At 36.0% G+C, this 18,307-nt stretch overlaps 1 protein-coding gene and 2 long non-coding RNA genes across 4 annotated transcripts in view; 2 read left to right on the top strand and 1 right to left on the bottom strand.

Moving 5' to 3' along the window:
* LOC122969369 (major histocompatibility complex class I-related gene protein-like) overlaps positions 1–18,307 on the top strand; it is a 47,530-nt gene that overhangs the window by 13,469 nt on the left and 15,754 nt on the right. The gene's annotated exons all lie outside the window — the stretch shown is intronic.
* LOC122969406 lies at positions 9–17,556 on the bottom strand. The gene is made up of 3 exons (XR_006399020.1): positions 17,547–17,556; positions 15,507–15,511; positions 9–95 (listed from the first exon to the last, which is right to left on the bottom strand). It is a non-coding gene; the product is annotated as an uncharacterized LOC122969406 (long non-coding RNA).
* On the top strand, positions 6,552–11,477 carry LOC122969408. The gene is made up of 3 exons (XR_006399022.1): positions 6,552–6,636; positions 8,872–8,877; positions 11,468–11,477. It is a non-coding gene; the product is annotated as an uncharacterized LOC122969408 (long non-coding RNA).

Raw genomic sequence — 18,307 nt, 5'->3', positions numbered from 1 at the left:
CCTGAAGACTGGAGCAGGTACGAATGTGTGTTTCATCTCTCTGGTGCAAAGAACGACATCGTCACCAAACTGGACAAAGCAGTGATCAGAACAAACTGGGGTAAGACTGGAATACTGACTTTACTATGTTTATTTAATGTATACATGTAATTTGCCATGAACATTTAGAAGATGTTAAGCCTGAGCTCTGATTTTACAATTTGAATGAGTTTGAAACAATCTTGACTTTCTGGAGCTGAAGGTTAGTTAATTACAGGGTTAACAAACAAAACTGCTGTTCTGCTCATTCAAATAAATATTGTTTCTTACTTGTTACATTATGCACATGACCTACTAAAAATTACTTTAGTGAATGCAACAAAAAACAGTTCAAATCTAGTGGTGTGCCAGCAAATGATTAGGAGCACAGGTCTGTCATAAATCTAACCAAATTAAACATAAAATATAATTTCAGAAAAAAGAAACACAACATGCAAAATGCTAGACCACATTTTTACTTTACTTGTATTTTATTTATTACACTGTCATGGGATTACTCACAAGACAATCTACTGTTTGTATGTGAAAATAAGATTTATTAAACAGTAAGAACAAACTAGAACTGTTGCTGATCTGAGGAAACATGTGACCATGCAGGAGAGAGCAAGAGCTTTCAGGGAGGACAGGGTGATCAACTCAAAGATGACAGGATGAAAAACAGAAAGAACAAAGCTTTAGTATTACAATAACAAAAACACAAAAGGTGTAATACAACAAAGACAGGGAACAGGTACAACATAGACACAGGATGGACACACAGAGGTCTGAAGCACTAAGGTGGTTTTCACCTGCAGATGGTCATTGTATGAATTATTGTGATGCCAAATTAAACCATCACATCAACATGTCCAGTAACATTAATTTCACCTAAAAAGAGACATCATCTGCTTTTAGCAGTATAATTGAGCTGCTGTACTCATATGAACAACTCTGCACATCCTGGACAATAATAAGTTTCCTCAGCAGAAAACTCTCACAGGATTCCCAAACTGTCTGTGTGTCATGACGGGGAAAGTCCTGTGTTTTAAGGGGATGAAAATAAGAAACGTGATCGTCAATAATGATGTATGATTATCATACATTATTATAGGTGAAAATACCAAAAGTGCATTGGCATGCCCTTGATGCACTGTGAATGTTTTGTTCTGGTTCCAATTTCTCCCTCAGAGTTCCCTGCTGGTCCTGTTATTGGAGGTGTTGTAGGACTGCTGCTGCTCCTGGCAGTCTGCATCACTGGAGTCTTCATCTGGAGAAGGAGAGATAATGGTGAGAGACAATCATACTTTTACTCATCAAGTCATTTTAACAACAAATAACAGTGTAACCTGGCTGATGTTCAGTAACGTGACCTCCTACTAAAGAGTTACTCTCTTATCTTTCAAAATAAAAGAGGAAATCAGTGGAATTAATACAGTGTTTCTATAAAACATTTATTAGTGTTTTCTTTGTTTGCTTTCATAAATTCTGACTTTTTACATTTTGAAATATTGTAATCTCTCATCTGTATTTCAGGATTCAGGCCTGCAAACTCCGAGTATTATGTTAGTTTATCTCTCTCTCTATGTACAGATAAATGCAGTTTATAGTTTAAATTAAACACTTCTCTTTTCTTTTCTAACTTCAGACTTGTCATCCTCTGATCCATCTTCAGTCAAAGATGCAGCTCTTAACTGATCACAGTGAGTATTTCATCATGTCATCAACACTGTGCAGATACTGTATGAAGAATCTCGCTGTTGCTCCTCCTGAAACTAGCTACAGTATACTGATATAATACTCTCATAAATATACTGAAAGTCTGTCTTTGCTAAAAAACTGTTTGGCTGATTTGGCAGAATTTCTAAGAATTTTCTAATGGGATACTGATTAAAATTTTTATATTTTGGACTAAAATCAAACATATATTTACTGTATAATATGACCACTAATAATTCCAGGTCCTTTTCTATTTGTTACTCTGTCTTTGCAGCTTTCCAGTAAAGATTTAGAGGAGAATAGTGAACTCAAATAAAGATGCTGTGGCTTCAATATTTTATTCTATTTTGAACCATAAATGTTCATTAACAAAACTTGTTTTAATGAATATTGAGATGTGACATCACAGGACCCGTCAGAAAGTCACAGGATACATCAAACTAAAGTGTGAATTCATAGATCAGATTTATGAGTTTCAGGTCGTCAGTGGATGCAGTGAAGAATGATATCTGTGAAGATTATCTGAGAGCTGATAGAAGCATTAATGTTGATGTGAATCCTCCACTGCAGGAGTAACAACATCTGGAGAGAACTGATGCTGCTGTCCAGCTGTTTCCTCAAACCTTTGGTGGAGATGAATCACTGCAGCAGCTACCAGACACCAAAGAGCCACAACGTTACTCCAGTGGGGCATCTTTTGTCTTCAGATATCAAATTCATGTCAGTTAGTCATGTGATGTACTGTCTTTGATGCAGCACTTTATTCTCTGCTTCTAACGCTGGAGTCAAACCTAAAACTTTAAATGTTCAACTACTCGTGCTTTCACTAATAATTAATTTGACAGTTTGCATTTTAGAATCACGTATGAAGATTCTGCACGAGGCCACAATTGAAAAAACACAGTTTTTGTTTCTCTCTTTGTTTCATTGTGATTACAGTTTGAACACTGCATCCCAACTTCTCCCACTTTAACCAAAGTATAAATATCTGTGAGTTATGTTTTAGTCTTCCAACACACATTGCTCCTCCACACCAAGTAACAACTGTAACTATTTTTAAACATAAACTTGTAAAAGTTTCCACAGTTTTACACAATATAAATACAATTGTGAATATTTAGATACTCCTCCTTTCATTGAAGCTCTCATATTAAAGCAATAACATTTCTTAGAGCTTATATTTGTATCTTATACATTTGCCATCTTCACGTCCTGTATTTGTCATGCAGATGATAAATGTTAATGTCATTGTAACATTATTGTTAATGCTTGGATTGCTAGTGTTAGAGGATTAATTAGGGTTTTACCTGTGGTACTGATGGATGTACTTTATTTTATATTGATTTGTCTACATGACAGTATACCTCTTCTTAAAGTTATGTGATCTGTTTTTGGCCAAATGTTTTCACTTCAGATAAAGTTTGTCTATACATCATCTACAAGTTAATAATTAATTATGCATTGTGAATCAATCATCTTTTCACTTGTGAATGTAAAACACAATTTTTTTTGGTGAACTTCATTTTGTCCAGAGGGGCTACTACATGTTTTAGTGTCATTTTTGTTCTCATTTGTTCTAATAGTGTTTATATTTATCTTCAGTTAATAAATAAAATTCCCCTGAAAACATGCTTAAGAGGTCTTCCTGTTACATCATACCTGTGTTTACCTCAAATGTTCAGATGTGTAGGCTTAAAGGTTTTGTCCCAAGTTTTGGGAAACACTCTAGTGAAGCTTGTTCCTGATACCTGGAAAGCATGAGCTTACTTTTTATCAGTTATCAAAATGTGTGAGGATAAAAGAAAAAGTTTACACTACTACAATAAAAAACACACGCACACAAATTTTGATTTGGTTATGAAGGAGTTTCTTGAAGGGTATGAAGGGTTTCTAGACTTAAAGTTTTCAACAGTTAAAGCAAGATTCTTACAAACAGCCTGTTTCCATGAAAGATCAGATCAATACAGTTAAAGTGTTATTTAGACTGTAGGTCTAAACTTTTCCAATATGTTACTGAAGATTTAAGCACTTGCAAATTATCATAAGATAAATTTTAAAAAAAAAAATCTTTATTTTCTATACAACAACACATCAACAGTAGGACACAGTTAAAATTTCTGGACAGGCTAACATATAGATTAATACTGTCTTATTTCCCTAAAATCAGTGTTGTGCTGATGATGGCAGAAACTGTCATTCATGTCATTTAGAAACTTTTAATGCAATTGTTGCATCTATCAGAGGAAACAAACATCTCAGACAGTCTTGGACTTCAACACTTCCTCTTAAAATCCCCACAGTCAGGTTAATGATATAAAGTGTAACTTGGTACCTATTTGATGTGGAGATGGGAAATCATTCATATTACAGAATGTGAAATACACATAAATTGTGAAAATGGATTTAGGTAAAATATTACCTAAATTTAAACCGTAAAGGCATTCACCACAGAAATGTCAAAATTACCTAATGTGAGATGGAGAACATGTCTCGACCAGACAACCTACACCAAACACAAACAACCTGAAGACAAACTGAAGGCTTTTCAGTGGAAAAACAGAGGCATCAAGATAAAAACTTACTGACAGAGACAGACAGACATATGATTACAGCAGAACTGCAGAAAACTACAACCCCATAATAGTGATACATAAAGCATAACTACATAAAAAACAATCTTCATAAAACATTGTTTTTGTGTGTGTTGTTAGTTTGCAGTGATACACTAGTTTGATAAACTGGATCAATATCTGCACTGATATTAATCTTATTCAATGCAATGCAACACAATTTCATAAACCTTCTGGAACAATATAATCAAAATTTATCTGCAAAGTTAAAAAAGAGTCAGTTTTTAACATCTCCACTTGTAGTGTTATGTGTGTGTGTTTTTTTTAATAAATTCCTCATTATTTCAAACATATGTTTGTCAACTGTTGTTACAGTAAGATGAACATTCTCACAGACTAAATAAACGTGGCTCCAACTTAAAGATGTTGAACTTTAAAGTATTATCTTGTGCAGGCAAAGTAATTATAATTACTCATGGTCAGTAGTTAGAGCAGTAGTTCCCAACCTTTTTGGCTTGTGACCCCAAAAAAGCAGCGTGTAGTTTTTGTGTTTTAAGAAATGAATTAGTTGTCAGCACATTGATTTCCCTCCTCAATGGTTTCATATATATTAATTTAAATGAGACACAAAGAGGTATAACAACTCATAAAAAACAAATATTACAAAAAAGTTTTAAAAAAATACAAAATTGTGTATCAGAATATTTTTTCATTTCTCCTCTCCCATTAATCATCTCACGACTCCTTAGATTTATCTTATCTTATCTTGTGACCCTTTTGAGGTGCCTGACTGCTAGGTTGGGAACCACTGGGCTAGAGAGTGGAGCCCTGAAAGTACAATATTAATGGTAAGCACTAAGCACTATTATGTAATATTATTTCACTTTATCTAACATTAACTGAATGTAGAAGATTTTAAATTTCATTCATTAAAACTCTGGAGGAAGGATGCCATATAAACACTTTCTAATTTCTTTCTGATTTCTCATTTTAATTATTCTGTAATGTTAACATGTGCTATTTCTGCTCATGTTGGCATATCAGCAATCCAGAGAGATCTGTAGGTGATCTATCACACAGAAATCGAATCTATGAGGAAAAAGGAGAGTAAATTAAAAACAGATGCATGTTTAGCAGGTTACTTGTTACCAAGGAAGAAGATGAAATTGAGATAAAACCAAAAATAAAAAGACCAAGAAGTACAATGAACAAAAGTTTTTGTTTGTTTTTATGGATTTACAACATGTAAAATATAACAACATAAATACACAAAACAACACTAATGCAGTCGGGTGAGACTTTTCAACAGAAATTAGTGCTCAGGTTGAAAATATAAATGGATCTAAAGTGGTTGTTTGTGTGTCTGTGTCACATCCTGATCACTGTATCTTGACCCTGTCTACTGTATTGCATGTACTGTATTACACTAACAAATTCCCCTGCAGAAATATAAAAGCACAAATAAACAGATTGCAGGATAACACAGTTTGTAATGTGTTCAAATGTCCTGTGTTATAATTGGCAGAAAATTGATATCCAGGCTTCCAGGCTCACTGAGTGAGAAAGAAAAAAGAATGAAAATTGAGCACAGAGTGAGAGAAAGAGAAGTGAAACATTTCAATGGCAGAAAGAAACATTTTACACAAGTAGACAAGTTACAGTTTGATATTGTAGCTAGACCTTCAGTGATATACAGTGTTTTTACAGTGTTTCTAGTGTAATCTACATGAAGAGTTTCTCACTGTAAATGTTACAGTAAACAACTGAAAAGTTTTCTTCTTATTCATATAATAAAAACAACTATAAATTGCAGACATATACTGTATGTAATTCCCTCGAAGCACAGGCAAACACAAGTGGCTTTCTTGCAACTGGTTTATTTGTAGCTTTCTCTCCAAATCCATTGTGAAAACTACAGACACATACACACACAGTATAAAGACAAAGTTAGCGAAAATAAAAGCCTTTACAGCTCATCAAAGTAAAATAAAGATTAAAAACATGAATTACCTCGTTGGCTGCATTCTGCAAATAAGGGAATTATCCTTGGTCCCTGAAGGGTCCTTAAACATTTCACAACCACTTAAATAGGTTGATATTTGACATGTATCTTAGCTCGAGCACATGTGCATCTTTACCTGCTCATTTCTCCCTTCTCATTTACGTCAGAACAGCACAACTGGCTTTCTAAATAAAAGTGGCTGTTTCACAATAAAAGCTATCTTCTTAAAATAATACAAATCATCAAAGATAACTGAAATATATTGTAAATGACTCAAATGTATTCTAAAAGACAATACTGACATTACAAATTACAAACAACAGTTACACTGTAAATAACAATGTGTCTTCAATCTTAATTGTCCAGTGATGAGATCAGCATCATCAAAAATGCATAACCCTTAACATCTGGCAAAAAAGAGGATGAGACAAGTGACAGCTTTATGAAACTGAACATTTATCCAGAAGCTTTCAAATATGTCTAATATATTTAAGTATGTTATAGTTAATTCCCCAATTGAATCTAATCCCCTCTGATAATAAATAATCCCTTTTACCTTTTTTCTCTCATATTTTGGTTACATGACTGTGGTTTGGAGCCTTACACTATTTACTCTTGGCTGCTTCACATTTCGGTGTATTAACTGAATCTTTTGTAATCTGCATAAAAACATCAACTCAAAGTCTAAAGTCAAAGCACCTAAAACATTAAATGATACTGTAAAATATTTCAGTTTAAGTCTCTCACTTTTCTTCTTTATGTAAACTGTGACTCCAAAAGCAGCAATGATGAAAACAGCCACTGCAGTGATGATGGGGATGGTCAGGTCAAGCGGCTTCTCTGCTGAATAAAAAAAACAACAAAAAGTCACGACCTGTACCAGTGAAGCAAGTCAGAACATAAGTACATCCATCCACCTGTTTATTCAGTTTATTAAGACTGATGAGCAGATCAGTTCCTGTCCATGAAAATGTCTGTGCATGTCTCTGAGTAACATGTGATTCCAGTCTTACCCCAGTTGGTCCTGATCACTGCTTTGTCCAGTTTTGTGATGATGTCATCGTTGACACCAGAGAGCCGAAAGGTCATGTGCATAAGGTGACAAGTAAGAAACAATATTTATTTGAATGAGCAGAACAGTAGTTTTGTTTGTTAACCCTGTAATTAACTAACCTTCAGCCTCAACCTACGTTTAATAAAAAAACATAGTAAAGTCAGTATTCCAGTCTTACCCCAGTTGGTTCTGATCACTTTTTTGTCCAGTTTGGTGACGATGTCGTTCTTTGCACCAGAGAGATGAAACACACATTCGTACCTCCTTCAGTCTTCAGGTGTGATTGATGAAAGGTTCAGGTCAACACTCATCTGAAATGATCCGTCGTGGTTGGGGAGGATCTCTCCATGTTCCACGTCCTCATGAAGCTCCTCTCCATCTTTCCTCCAGAACATCTCGGCTCTGTGAGGGTAGAAACCTGTAGCGTGGCAGCTGACTGGAGAGGAGGGAGTCTTCTGGAGGAGAGACACTGAGGGAAACTCTGGAGAGAGAGAGAGTCGAACCATATTTACATTTAACACATTACATTTCCACATTTAGTGAAATACAATACTTAGTTAGTCTTTCAAAAAATTATTATAATTGTTATTATAATAATTATTATAAATTATTACAAATAATCATTGTCCCGAAGCCTGGCAATTTTCTATATTTTTGTTATTGTCAACAAATCTCATGTGCAGAGCCAAACCAAAAATTAACTAATCCTACTGACAAGTATTGTCTGCATCCAAAGCCTGACATATCTTATTCCTCTGTGCTGTGGACCTCTGTTGTTGTCCAAAAACTATTAAAACACATCAGTGAGTCTCATCGCTGCACTGGGTGACATGTTCCTTCCTTACGAAGTGTTTGGGTACTATAGTTTGTTTAGAAACAGCTCCAATGACTGATAACAGCAATCATGTTTTCAGTCTAAGGAGAACAGTTCCTTGTAATGTGCCACTGAGCGTGTGCATGTGTGTACATTGTATAGAGAAGTGAGATAAAGAGAGAATAAAACAGTCCATGTTGCTTCATATTCACTGCACAACAAAAACAGAAGAGGCATGAAAATTGTCCATGAAACAACTCTGCTGAGAGCTTTTCCAAAAGTTTGGATACTTCTTGAGTTTCTCAGGGCAACGCTCTGTGACAAAGCTTTTCTAGTCCTTATTTCTAGATTCATCTGTGTCCCACTCGTGTTTAGTGGTGACTGCTTGTGGTTTTGGAGCAATCCATGTCAGAGTCTTCAGGTCCAAAGATATGAAGTCTTCTCCATTATAACCGTACTGTTGACAACCATTAATCTCTCCAGTCTCATCATCCCATTCACATCCAACCATCTGCTGGACAACATGGACACCTGAGAGAGAGACAGTAAATCATAGTGAACGCCCAGCAAGTCAAATATTAGTTGTTGAAACAAATATTGATTTACAACAATTTAACACATTTGCATGTCTGTTACAAGTTATTATATGTCAATATCCCCTCCAGTCAAAAATGTGTTGTCCTTTTTGTTCCTTCAGTTGGATGTTTGAGCTTCACTGTGCAGAATGATGTCTGTGCAGACATTAAATCTGAGTTTAAGCTGTGTACTTACGAGCATGATTTCTGACATCACAACTACTTTGAAACCAAACATGGTTAAATATGCAACTTACACAAGTGGATATGTCTTATGTCCAGCAGGTAATCAATGACAAATATTTGCATATTCACAAAGTCTTGGGGAGAAGAAGTAGATGTGTTTTCAGGAATGTTTGAACCTGAATTAACTGATTTTTTGGCCACTTGTTTTCAGCAGAAGCAAGTAATGAACACAACACTGACATATTGTCACCTTTAAAATTGATATGTTGAATTTGTTAGCAAACAGTTGCTTATTTCCACATCCAGCAGTTACGGAGTAACATTATCATTCATTTGGAGTCGTGTTTCTGTCCACCTGGTGAATGTAAGTCCAATATTCACTCTCTTTTAGCTCTGTTTTTGCTCTCTACCAACTCCTGAGGGAAATATCTGCCTCTTTAGTTGGTAAATGCTCCGCTATGTTCACCAGCTAGTCTACAGCTGTCTGTTGGTCTTTTGGTGCTGAACAGGTAGTGTACAGTGGCTTTTTAGAGCTTTGTCTCTGAAAACAGCTACCTGCTGTGGCCGAAAACAACACTATCACTATTCACTGAGAGTGAACCAAAACAGTAAAGTTGCAGCCGGACAGCTAAACAATGAGCTGAAACTCTCCATAAACCCAAGGGGAGTTTCAGAGTCACTGATAATTCTCTGTAGCTTCATTGTAGAGGTGAAAATATGGTGAACGTGTGTAATCGTACTAAGTAATACACAAAACATTAAGGGTTGCACAATACCAATCAATCTCCTTTAAAGGAGAAAGTTCTGGTTACAATCTCAATCAATCAATCAATCAATCTTTATTTATATAGCACCATATCACAACAGAAGTCATCTCAAGGCACTTTTCACATAGAGCAGGTCAAGACCGTACTCTTTTTTTTTTTTTTACAGAGACCCAACAGTTCCCCCATGAGCAAGCACTTGGCGACAGCGGTAAGGAAAAACTCCCCTTTAACGGGTAGAAACCTCAAGCAGACCCCGGCTCTTGGTGGGCGGCCATCTGCTTTGACCGGTTGGGTTGAGAGAGAGAAAGAGAGAGGGAAAGGGGGAGGGGGGACAGAAGAAAAACAATCACAACAACAACAACAACAAGCACAAGCAGCAACAGCCAGGGAAGGATGCCATCAGGACTGTGAAGGACCGCGAAGGTTCAGCCCGGGACTCAGGTTTTTCTGTGAGATGAGAAAGCACAAAAAAACTCCGGGGAAGAAGCAAAGTTAGTGACATGCATTGATGTTACATGAATGCATACAGATGGAGAGGAGGAGGAGGTGAGAGGAGCTCAGTGCATCATGGGAAGTCCCCCAGCAGTCTAGGCCTATAGCAGCATAACTAAGGGCTGATCCAAGGCGAGCCTGGTCGGCCCTAACTATAAGCTTTATCAAAAAGGAAACTTTTAAGCCTACTCTTAAACATAGAGAGGGTGTCTGCACCCCGGACTGAATCCGGTAGATGGTTCCATAGAAGAGGAGCCTGATAGCTGAAGGCTCTGCCTCCCATTCTACTTTTAAAGACTGTAGGGACCACCAGTAAGCCTGCATACTGGGAGCGCAGTGTTCTAGTGGGATAATACGGTATTATGAGCTCTTCAAGATATGATGGTGCCTGACCATTAAGGGCTTTGTAAGTTAGGAGAAGGATTTTAAATTCTATTCTAGATTTTACAGGAAGCCAATGTAGTGAAGCTAAAATGGGAGAAATGTGGTCTCTTTTTCTAGTTTTAGTCAGTACACGTGCAGCTGCATTCTGGACCAGCTGGAGAGTCTTTAGAGACTTGTTAGGGCAGCCTGATAATAAGGAATTACAATAATCCAGCCTAGAAGTAACAAAAGCGTGAACTAGTTTTTCTGCATCTTTTAGGGACAGGATGTGCCTGATTTTTGTGATATTACGTAAGTGAAAAAAGGCAGTCCTTGAAATTTGATTTATGTGGGAGTTAAAGGACATATCCTGATCAAAGATAACTCCCAGATTCCTTACGGTGGTGCTGGAGGCCAGGGTAATGCCATCCAGAGCAGCTTTATCATTAGATAATGTGTTTCTAAGGTGTTTAGGGCCAAGCACAATAACTTCAGTTTTATCTGAATTTAGTAGTAGAAAATTGCAGGTCATCCAGGTCTTTATGTCATTAAGGCATGTTTGGAGTTTGTTTAACTGATTGGGTTCATCTGGCTTCACTGATAAATATAATTGGGTATCATCTGCGTAACAATGAAAATTTATGTAGTGTTTCCTAATAATATTACCTAAAGGAAGCATATACAAGGTGAATAGAATTGGTCCAAGTACAGAACCTTGTGGAACTCTGTGTCTAACTTTTGCCTTCACGGAGGATTCATCATTCACATGTACAAACTGAAATCGGTCTGATAAATAGGACTTAAACCAGCTTAATGCAGTTCCTTTAATGCCAATTAAATGTTCCAGTCTCTGCAAAAGGATTTGATGGTCAATTGTGTCAAATGCAGCACTAAGATCTAACAGGACAAGTATAGAGACAAATCCTTTGTCTGATGCAGTTAGGAGGTCATTTGTGACTTTCACCAGTGCTGTCTCTGTGCTATGATGTGCTCTAAATCCTGACTGAAATAAACTATTGTTATGTAGAAAGTCACATAACTGATTGGAGACTGCTTTCTCAAGGATCTTGGATAGAAATGGAAGGTTAGATATAGGTCTATAATTGGCTAAAACACCTGAATCAAGAGTAGGCTTCTTAAGAAGAGGTTTAATTACAGCTACTTTAAAGGACTGTGGTACATAGCCTGTTACTAAAGACAGATTGATCATATCTAGTAAACAAAACTGGGAAAACAAAACTTTTACCGGATCAGCTTGACCTATGCCAGTCACTGACTCATCCAAAAAGCATTAGGCCACCAGCCAAACACGACACACCTGGAAATATTAGGAGAGGGGGTGCAAAGTACACCACACACACACAGCAGAAATTAAGAAATGTCCAAATGGTGTAGAGACATCTACACCCATTGGTCAAAGTCCAAGTGATAATTTTTCTCACGAAAGTGCCAAAAACAAAGGCAGAATGTCATGTCCACTTTTGATATAGATAGGTGTGGGTGTGAAGTTGAGGTAGAGCTGCATTGGTGATTTTCTGAATTCTGTATGTTTGTGTGTAATGAAATAAACTCCCAAATTTGACTGCTGACGCTTTATTACACTTTATTCATGCTTGCTTCATTTATTTATTTTTTTACTTTCATGCTTCCACATCAATCATCTGACTGATTTTCCACTTTACCCACTCAGAATTTGTCAGACTTCCAATCGTCTTGTTGCTATCTACCTTTAAAACTTTTCCTCTGTCTGCTACTGTTACTGCTACATTGCAGAAAGATGTCCCACACATTTTTGAGTGGTTTTACTTTATAACAATGATTCTAAAATGAAATAAAAAATATTAGGCTACCAAACACAGAAGTTTTAATATGCTGAGTGTTGTTTGTGATTCCAGCAAAATACACATAAATATACACCTTTTACACTCTTTTAAACCATTTTTAAACCTACCAATTATGCAGTGTAACCAGAACATTGCCATCAAATGTATCTTTTTAATGATTTGAACACCAGAAAGGTTTTATAAAGCCCCAATTTACTGGAGTGGTGGAAATTGCAGTTTCACCTCAGCAAATAAAATTCCCACATAACAAAATACAATATACTGAAAATATTCTGTTGAGTTTTGAAATATTGATTATTTCAAAAGATTTGAACTTCATTTATCTATTATGCTTTTAAAGTACCATCATTTCTTTTAATCATATGTCTTCATTATTTTATAGAAGTGTCACAGTTTTATCACAAAGTAAATGCTTAATCATCCCTTGATGTAACGGTTTCTGAAAGTGAAAAAGCTACTTTTTAGTAGGATATCAACTTTTAGCTAAGATTTATTTAAAGCTTAACATTGAAAAGTGAGTCAGGAAACAACTGGGTCTCTTTTTTTTATAATTTAAGGTGTTGTTATAACTGAAGATAGGAATAGTTCATCACAGCATTTATTGTTTTGCCAACCCATTTGAAGTAATTCACAACATGCAAAGTGTGTCTGTCAGTCAGGTTTCTGTTTCATTTTCCTGCATTCAGCCCTGAAAAAGTATGTGATGTCATGTTTCTGATGCAGGTAATAAATATCTGTAGACTGTAGACAGCAGGTGAGAGCAATGCTACTTTTTGTTAGTGATAGTCTGGTACTAAAAACAGTGATGAAACACACTAGAATAATAATATAATAACTTTTTTATTTCCAAACACAGTGCTACAGTGTTTCATTTGACCAACTGAGCACATCTGCCTTGTCAAGTTTAACAAAGGTGAACTCTGACATGTGAATCTGCCAGGCAAGGCCTCTATTATTGAAAAGCAAAAGCAGAAAAAAAACAGCACAAAAGGAGTGAAACAGCAGTGTATCAGATTTTGACAATCATTTATGTAATCAACAATGTTTGCATGTTGAGAAACCAAACAGAGACATTGTGCCAATAAAAAAACAATAAAATAATAGACAGTATTGAGAAAATTTGGAAAGATAAGATGATCAAACTTATTCAACCCATTTCAAAATATGGATTACAAGCTTACATTACAAACGTATAAAAGTACAAATATCTCCCTATATAAAGCATATAAAGTGTGTGTGTGTACATATATACGTATATATATACGTGTATGTATATATATATACATATTGGTTATTATAAATGTCTAATTTTAAATTGTATATTTTGTATGTCCTTTCATGTTGAGAGTTGTGTTTATAAGTTTCAATTGTTAAAAGCACAATAAAAACTGTTAAAAAAAAGAATTGGCAGTGAATAGACATTAAAATCTGAGGTATGTTAAGCTCTGCAGTAAATGTACAGTTTATGAAAAGTATGCATTTATATTTTAAAATAGAAATATGAATGCTGAAATAGAAGTTACACAACTGTTTAAAAAAGATTATTACGTTATCTGAAGATACAACACGGCAAAAGAGAAGCAACAACAGAATCCCCTTCATCTTGCTTTGAGACAGACGTTAGAATAAACTCTGTGGTGGAGGAAAGACTGTCAACAGTGTGTACCGTCAAATGTAATGACCAATAGAAATTATAAATAGCTGTGCATCATGTGTTACCAGGAGTAAATTCAGTGTGTTTTGCCAGAAGTTTAATAGCATGTAGTAATATGAGTAGCTGTTTAAAGTCGAGAATAAAATTGATTATTAAATGTTAAAGTGACACATGGTGGAAACATAAATAGTGACACAATTAATAAAGTGTAACAGCAGCTCAAAGAAAATGCTCTTTAAAGGACGGAGTGCATCAGAAGGCAAAGCAAGACAAGCAAGTGTATCTATAATATACAGTATAGCACAATTTATACAATAAGGAAGTTTCAAAGTGCTTTACTACGAAGGAATTATTTACAAAAAACCTGTGAATGATTCATTACACATGAACGAGGGCTTAAGAATTCAAACTCAAAGTGAATTTAAAAATTTTTTTATGTTCCATTTTTCCTGCCTGCTTCTAGTAAAGCTCTTTGTCTGTGCTTGTCTGCTGCCAAAGTCCAAAACACATCGGGCATGATGCAATTCCTCACCTAAAGAGCTAATAATGTGTCCAGCTGCACCTTGCCAGAAAATTCATATTTTTAATATTATCTTTCTAAATCACATAACAATTGAAGTTTATTATGTGCAAATATGTAGCAAAGTTGATTAAAATATGTTTGCTGCTGAGCCCCAAAAGACAGAGTAGTCATATTGGTTGTCTTAGCTCAACCCAAGTGTGTTTCTAAGCTGTAGCTCGGTTGCTGCAAATATACTGTAGTTTGTTGCCAAGCTATACTAAAACAACATAATAGGTGATTTGTTACATGTTGTTTTCAGATACTTCTTTGTGATTAACCCTGAGAGGGGAACAGAGGCCAGCTGGGGAGAGTAATTCCTAAGAAGCAAACTCACAGTGAATCCTCGTCAGCACTCTTCTGAAGAACGTGATGTCACTTCATAAAGGGAAGTTGGGTTTCCTACTTCTGCAAAATGTTTATTTCTGCCATTCAGTTGTTTCACTTCTCTTTCTCTCACTCTGTGCTCAGTTTTCATTCTTTTTTCTTTCTCACTCAGTGAGCCTGGAAGCCTGGATGTCGACCCACTGCCAATTATAACACATGACATTTTAATGCATTACAAACTGTGTTATCTTGCAATCTGTTTATTTGTGCTTTTATATTTGTTAAACAGTAGTTTGCAAAGCACTGACTGTTTAGGACTGTTTAGGGTGAGGCCTTTCAACTGAACTTAGTGCCCAGGTTAAATATCCAAATGGATCTAAATTGGGTTTTTTGTGTATCTGTGTCACATCATAATCACTATCTTGACCATGTCTACTGTATTGAATGTTTTAGCTTTCACAGTGTAAAAGGAGAAACTCACTGAGGTAGAAAACTCCAGTGCTTGATAATCTCCAGACCCACAGATTTTACAGGTAATATTAAATATAATAATTATTTGGCAAACTGCAGCTGGACACATTATTAGCTCTTCAGGTGAGGAATTGCATCATCATGACCTGCCAAATTCTGTGTGTTACATGACACGGTGTGTTTTAGACTTTAGCAGCAGACAAGCACAGACAAACCTTTAGCAGGCAGGAACGGGTAAAACTTTAGTTTGAATTCTCAAGCCCTTGTTCACATGTAAGGAGTCATTCACAGGTTTTTGGATATAATTCTTTCTCAATAAAGCACTTTGAAACTGCCTAATTGTATGAATTGTGCCATATACATGCTTGCCTTACCTAGGCAAGTAAGTTGTTTGTTACCGTGGAAAGGTGAGAGACTGAAATGAAAACAAAAATAAAAAGTACACTGGCAAATGGACTGCATTTAAATAGCACTTTTTTAGTCTTCTGACTACTCAAAGCGTTTTACAACACATGCCAACATTCACCCATTCACATACACATCATACATTGATGGCAGAGGCTGCCATGCAAGGTGCCAACCTGCTCATCAGGAGGAGTATCTAATCATTCACACACACTCCGATGACACAGCCTTTGGGAGCAATTTGGGGTTCAGCATCTTGCCCAAGCACACTTCAACATGCTGACTGGAGGAGCTGATTGAAATGCTGATCTTCCAATTAGTGGACGACCCCCTCTACCTCTGAGCCACTGAACACAAGCTTTAGGTTCTCTTGTGGGGTTACAACATGTAAAACATAAATCCACAAAACAATACTAATGCAGTAGGATGAGGCCCTGCAACAGAAATTATTGTCCAGGTTGAATATCTAAATGGATCTAGAGTGGTTGTTTGTGCATCTGTGTCACATCATGATCATTTGACCATGTATCTACTGTATGCATGTGTTATAACCTGGCTCAAGTGGCCATAACAAAAACCATGTCAAAATTTAACAAAAGATATGGTGGTGAGGGTGTATGTGTGTGTTGAAAGGTGCATGAAAGCAAAATAAATAAATAAAGCGGCATAACTAAACAAGACCAAAACAGGTGCCTGAAGGGAAAAGTGTAAAGCTGCAAACAGCAGCAGAAACAAACAGTCAGAGGAGAGACAAGCTGCTATCTGTGGCCAGGCTTTATACCGGCACCAGGTGTCTCCATTTGTCTCCACCTGTGTAGCGCAGAGCAGACAGACAGATGAATATACAGCAAACCAAAGATGACAGACGTCATCACACATGTATTAGCTGTGTAGCTTTCACAGTGTAAAATTTTTAGTCTTAAGCCCTTGTTCACATGTAAGGAGTCATTCACAGGTCTTTGTATTTAACTCCTTTTCAATAAAGCAATTTGAAACTGACTCATTGTATGAATTGTGCCATTTACACTCTTGTCTTACCTTGCTTTGCATACTGGTCTTTTAAATCGCATTTTTTTGAGCTGAGTTGTTACAGTTTTTTATTTTGGCACTTTAACTTCAAATAAGTTTAGGATCAATTTGATTCTTGACTTTAAACAGCTGCTCATTTTACTACATGCTATCAAACTGGTAAACACACACACACACACACACACACACACACACACAAATCCTGCATTTTGCTGTTGAATCTGATTAGCCAGTCAAATATTGAATTTACTCCGCATGGTTACACATGATGCACAGCTATTTCTAATTTCTATTGGTCATTCCATATGCCTGTACGTATTAGTGACAGTCTTTCCTCTTTCCTCGTTTTTTAATGTCGCTATCAAAGCAAGATGAAGGGGATCATGTTGTTGCCTCTCTTTTGCCATGTTGTATCTCCAGGTAATGGAATCATCTTATTTAAACAGTTGTGTAACTTTTGTTTCAGAATTCATATTCATGTTTGGTAACACATTATAATACAGCCTGCGTTTAACTTTGTATAACTTCCCGTCATTTAATTTCCCAGAACTTCTGGTGTAACTTCCTCATATGAATCCGTGCATATAAAAATATAAAATTGGTTGCTACTGGTAGTTAAATATAGACAAGACGTCAAAACAAGACAGTGAGGAACAAGGGAGTAACGATTGGGGATTTGGACTGTGTTTTGGACAACAACAGAGGTCCACAGCACTAAGGAATAAGATATGTCAGGCTTTGGATACAGACAATACTTGTTAGTAGGATTAGTTCATTTTTGGTTTGGCTCTGCACATATTTGTTGACAATAAGAAAAATACAGAAAATTGCCAGGCTTATCCTTTAGACATCGGGACAATGATTATTTGTAATAATTTATAATTATTTGTAATAATTTATAATTATTATTATGATAACAAATATAATAATTTTTTGAAAGACTGCGTATTGTATTTCACTAAATATATGGTTCGACTCTTTGTGAGCATGTGTGAAGCAGCCAAGAGTAAATAGTGTAAGGCTCCAAACCACAGTCATGTAACCAAAATATGAGAGAAAAAAGGTAAAAGGGATTATTTATTATCAGAGGGGATTAGATTCAATTGGGGGAAAACAGTAACAAATAATATTGATTATTTGTCTTTTCTTTCTTTTTCAGCCAACTACCCTCCATGTTATGAGTAGAACATTTATTCTATTTTATCTGATCTAACAAAAGTTGATTAAAAAAAGCTTAATTTTATCCTCAGGACACTGCCAGGAGCAACTTAGAAACACAACAGTTAGCTGATCTGAATCTAGTACGTTTTCTTATATTTGGCAGAAACACTGGAAGCAATGACTTGATTGAAATGTCCAGTTTACCTCAGACAGATGGATAAAATGACAACTATCAAAGCGCATTTACAATTTGAAGAGTTTTTTCTTTGAAATGCTGGTGTTTAGCTTGGCAGCCTGGTC

Source organism: Thunnus albacares, chromosome 19 (genome assembly GCF_914725855.1).
Source record: "Thunnus albacares chromosome 19, fThuAlb1.1, whole genome shotgun sequence".
In the NCBI taxonomy this organism is placed as follows: domain Eukaryota; kingdom Metazoa; phylum Chordata; class Actinopteri; order Scombriformes; family Scombridae; genus Thunnus; species Thunnus albacares.
Note: the sequence above shows the minus strand (reverse complement) of the source record. Positions and strands in the feature narration are given on the sequence as shown.